This window comes from Anneissia japonica, unplaced genomic scaffold (assembly GCF_011630105.1).
Source record: "Anneissia japonica isolate Jap-2015-1 unplaced genomic scaffold, ASM1163010v1 scaffold3945_len365852_cov175, whole genome shotgun sequence".
NCBI lineage: Eukaryota > Metazoa > Echinodermata > Crinoidea > Comatulida > Comatulidae > Anneissia > Anneissia japonica.
In genome coordinates this window covers 1-5,326 of record NW_022684590.1, presented here as the reverse complement: position 1 = coordinate 5,326, position 5,326 = coordinate 1, and the positions used below count along the sequence as shown (strand labels likewise).

The 5,326-nt window shown below is 30.3% G+C and overlaps 1 long non-coding RNA gene across 2 annotated transcripts; it reads right to left on the bottom strand.

Moving 5' to 3' along the window:
- Positions 1–260: 260 nt before the first annotated feature.
- On the bottom strand, positions 261–4,954 carry LOC117107127. 2 transcript variants are annotated; one of them, XR_004445195.1, is made up of 6 exons: positions 4,841–4,878; positions 4,552–4,587; positions 4,213–4,307; positions 3,711–4,097; positions 3,076–3,181; positions 261–2,047 (listed from the first exon to the last, which is right to left on the bottom strand). It is a non-coding gene; the product is annotated as an uncharacterized LOC117107127 (long non-coding RNA). The 2 variants fall into 2 exon arrangements; XR_004445196.1 differs by lacking the exon at positions 4,213–4,307 and having other exon boundaries at positions 4,841–4,954.
- Positions 4,955–5,326: the final 372 nt, after the last annotated feature.

The window sequence follows — 5,326 nt, the reverse complement described above, 5'->3', positions numbered from 1 at the left end:
CATCACATTTTGGGGCTTTTACATTGGTAGATGTGCAATTTACTATCAAATTATTACATAGGTCGTGGCTACTGTGGGAGATTACAACATGAGACCCAGAGAAAAAAGTTTGGGAAGCGGGCTAAAGAGTAAGATTCCGATAGTACTCTACAAACGGTCCCACAAAGACCATTGCACATCGACAGGACAACTCTGGGGCTATATTGAAGAGAAAAGCCAGGAGTAATGTAGGTTTACACACAAACACGAAAAACAATAAGTAGGAAAGTACTTTGATCATTTTTATTGAATATTGTATGACAATTACAAAAATAAGTTTTTAATTCTATGAAGTTCTATCTACATTGATTAATCTTGCAAAAAATCAGAACGGCCAGGAGACTGCCTAATACAAGTTCACGTATGGGTGTGTCTTGGCAGAATGGCAGTCCAATGTTTTTAATTTTTGTTTTAGATTATGACACCATAATATTAATATGATCAACCTTGCTATAATTGCCATTGAAAGCTCATATATTTGTACAGTTTAGGATGAAATACTTACCAAAATAAAAAATTTAACCCAACAAAAACAATTTTAGGCACCCTGTTATTTATGTAAGCGCAACATGCAACTACGAATATTTACAAGTTCACATATACTTAAATAATAAGGCCACTAACAACATATTCCAGAATAAGGTATAATCGTTATATAAGATTGAAATAATTGATATAATTATTGTATATTATTTATGACAAATACATCTTGAATAATAATTTAAACAGCCAAATGATTATCTTTTCAGCAAGTTGACTGACACAGATGAGTACCGGACTCATGTTACAGGGTACGACTGAGGCTGCTACCAGTATTTTCAACACAACAACAAAAACCAAGAAAATTTTTTGAACATTTTTTTTTAAGTTTGCAAGTGCCACTTGCCATTTAAATGTTACATAGACATACAATTGTGTACCGCAGCCCCACATATAATGTGGTTAAGGTCTCCAATCTGTAAACATTCCTCCCTGGGTCCCCTCTATTTTGAATTTCTAGATGTTAAAAAAAAATAAAGAAAAAAATATTAAAGAATACAGTTACACCTATTATTAGTCAACTTGTTTTGGTTTGTTTACTGAAAGTATGTCATCTAAACCCAGAGGGCAGTGTTTACACACAGTAAGATGAACATAATATTCAAAGCTGCCTTTGGTGTTTACATACAGTAAGAAGCATAACATAGGCTAATATCAAAACTGCCTTTGGAAAACTAGACTTCAAACCTGCTGTATTTGTACAAATATATATAATTAGGATGTCTAAGTGACCTTATGATATATAAAAAAAAAAACACCTTTTTAAATGAAAGGCAAATAGTTTTAGGCCAATTTTGGATCTTTCTGATCTTCATCATAACCACCCATTAGGCACATCACAAATATTTTTAACATAAAACAGAATTTTCCCCTACATTGTTTATAAAAATGACATTTTACCTTTGCATTAGCGGCAGCACACGGTGCAATCACACTTAACAGAAAAAAATCAAACAATTAAATTAAATACACCATAACAAAACTTTTAACACCTTAACTTACATAGAACAAAATTATACTGATGGTGTTGGTTTGCTGTAGGAAATAATAGCTGCATCATTTGCAATACAAGAATTGATAACCAAAAGCTAAAAAGTAAACAGCCAGAGAGAGCAACAAAACTAGTTTGTCATCAGTGGTAAGCATATACACACACACACACGATAATAGTATCTGGATCTAGTGGTTTTCATACACACAAATTCCAAGTACTTATAAAAAACATATTTTTATATCTATCAAACTAAGAAGACAAAATATGAAGAACGAATATTGAAACATTATCAATTTTAATCATGCCACATTATGCCTAATATTAGAAATATAAAAACAAGTTTATGTAACATAGTCATTAAACAAGATATTGACATGTTTAGCATTTACTGAAAGGGAAAAAAAAGATAATTGATTTTTGATTGTTTACAAATACCCTCTTTCCTCCATCCATCCATCAGACAAGAACTTGCTCCTGTTAACAAATTAAACAAAAACATTATTTAAAATTAAAGTAAATAAAATAAATGACAGAAAACAGTATAGTACCACCAATTCACACTTTTACAAAAATCTGCAAAAAAAATGAATAAATAAAAAAAAATTTAACATAATCAGCAGCGTAGCTAGGCAAGAACCCTTTAATGTGAAGCACGGGTGGGGATGTGATGGGAGCTGTCAATTGCCCTTGGGGGGGTAGGCAATTCCCAAAAATTTTTAATTTTCAGGAGCAGAATTTTATATATAAAAGTATACTGATTTCAAGTTTTTATTTTCAGAAGTTTTTTCTTTTTTTTAGGCTTTTTCTAGACCACCTCAGCCTCACAATGGTTGGGGCTGAGGTAAGAAAATTTATGATTATGGCACATCTACCGTAGATGCCCAGAAATTCGAATAGAATTTTCTTTTTTCCCAATTTTGTTTATATCTGAAAAATTTAGGGGACAACTGGGGCCACTTGAAGACTACCACTGAGTTGAAATTAACACAGTTATCAATAAATTATTACTCCTCCAAATATCTAAATATTATTGAGCGGACGCTGGCCATTTATTTTTATTCAAAAATTTTAGGTTGAAAATTATCTTCAATCATTATTTTTAGGCCTATTTTTGAATGGGCCTTATAATAGCCCTGGGCACAAGTACTCTGCACTGCAATTCCCTATGTCACTGAAATTAATGTAACAAATTGTTACAGGTATATTGATACGACTATGAAGAATCAATTTACTGCTCATTCTGATTTAAACAGAGCACTTGTATTTAAAATCGGTCATCTTTTAATCAAATAAATGAACCAAAACAAAAGCCGCAGCTGATAGTTGTTTAAAGCTCTGGATCCACAGTATAAAATTTTCTTCGACAGAAAACTGTTGTATGCCCATATATAGTCATGATGTGCCTATATATGGTCATGATGTGATGTCATCATGACCATATTTAGGCATGTCACATGTTTTTGTCAAACAAAATTTGAGAGTCTGGGCGGGGCTTAACTTACATGTAGTTTCTGATAGAATCTGGCAATATAACGACACACCTCTCATCAGGTTTTAAATCCTTTGCGAAGTGTAAGGCACCTGCAAGGATTGATCCACTGCTACCACCTGCAAAATACAAAATAGGAAACAACATCATCATCATCATCATCAATCATCATCGTCATCATCATCATCATTATCATCACTGGCACTGTCCTGGTCGTTATAAATAGATTAAATAATTTAAAGTAGAGAGGTGTTAACTATATCTAATGGTTGTACATGATTAGATTAAAGGCTGGCTTCGGAGGATAAAAAATTGTTGAAATACTGATTTTTCTAAGACACGAAATGTGCGACGAAAAACTCAGACACGGTTAACGAAATAGATATTTAAAAACTGGGGAAAAGTGGTGGTTACGCCCCTTTATACCTCCTCTTCCATTCAAAAATCAATAATACATTAACCGCTCCATAGTTTTCCATCAAATAAACTTTTTGGTACAAGGAACACCTATACCTCAAGGTCGTTCATTCTTATTGTTCATTGGACAGAATTATAATTATGCTCATCAAAAAATCGGTAGAAAAATGATTAATTTTTCTAAGCTACAAGGAGGCACTCTTCTCTGAAACTGGACTTTTTTTCACTTACCTACAAGCAAGCCCTCTTCTCTGATTATTCGTCTTGATTCAGAATTAACATAAAATATTTTGTCCAATTTAAATGTTTTAACATAAAATTGTTATTTTCTTAAATGTATATATATAAGCATTTAAAATAAATTAATTTTTGGTAATTCCCATTTTTTGTAGGTTATTTATTGAACTTGTTCTTGAGAGAATTACTTGAACCTTCTTCAGATTTTGATTCAAAATTAACATGAAATATTTTGTCCAATTTAAATTTTTTTAACATAAAATTGTTATTTTCTTAAATGTATATATAAGCGCATTTAAAACTAATTAATTTTTGTTAATTCCCATTTTTTGTAGGTTATTTATTGAACTTGTTCTTCAGAATTAATCAGTTTTAGGTCATCTGTAAAATAAAATAAAAAATGTTCACAATTAAATGAAATATATATATATATATCTCAGTTATTATTATTGACAACTTTGCAATAGCATCAACTAATAACGAGTCAAGTCCTTACCCTCAAATTAATTTTTGTAATTCCCATTTTTAGTAGGTCATTTATTGAAATTGTTTTTGATAGAATTATTTTAAGCTTCTTCAGTTTTAGGTTATCTGTAAAATAAAAAAAAATGTTCACAATTAAATTAAATATAATAATAATAGTTGGATTTGTAGAGCGCATCATGCGAAAAAGCCTCTATGCGCTTGGTGATTGAGCTCTTTGAGTTGGACATTTTGAAAAAAAAAAAATTTTTTTTTTAATTTTAAAAAATGTAAAAAATATATATATATATATCTCAGTTATTATTATTGATAACTTTCAAATAGCATCAATAATAATGAGTCAAGCCCTTACCCTCAATTGCCACATTTCTTCCTTCGCTTTGGTTTTCTGTATGCGTATAAAAAAATAAAAAAATATATTTCAAATTATAAACAAAGTTTGATAATTTAACGCTTAATTGATTCAAAACCAACAAATGAGAAGAAAAAAAATTATGTTTGTAACAAAAAAGAAATTTTAAAAAGCAAATAATTACAATAGTTGATGTATAAGCATTAACAAAACATTATTATGGGTGTGTGAAGATTAATAAGGAAAAAATTAAGCTAGGTGAAAATAAAATAATCAGTAAATACCTTACCTTCAATCGAGTTTTGTTCTGTAGAGTAAAAAAATCATAATTATTTATATTTTTATAGGTAATAATTACAAATATTTGGTGTATAAGTATGGGGTGCCATACGCAGCAAAAGTCCATGTTAAAATCCAAATGTAATTACAAAATTCAATGTCTAATTTATCAAAACGTAGGCGTAAATTTTTCAAAATGTAGATCTAGTTTCCCAAAATGAAGTTCTAATTTTTGAAAACGTAGTTCAAATTTTCCAAAATGTAGTTCTAATTTCTTTAAAATGTAATTCAAATTCAAAAGGTAGGTCTAACTTGATCAAACGCCCTCTCCAAATTCTATTCCAAAACGTAAATCAAAAACCAGCCTGGTTTGAAATGCATTTTACAACAACACTAGAAATAGACTTTTGCTGCTTATGGCACAGACACACAAAATTAATGATTATGCAAAGGTACACTTACCTGCAGTATAATCGTGATTATACAAGTCCTCTTG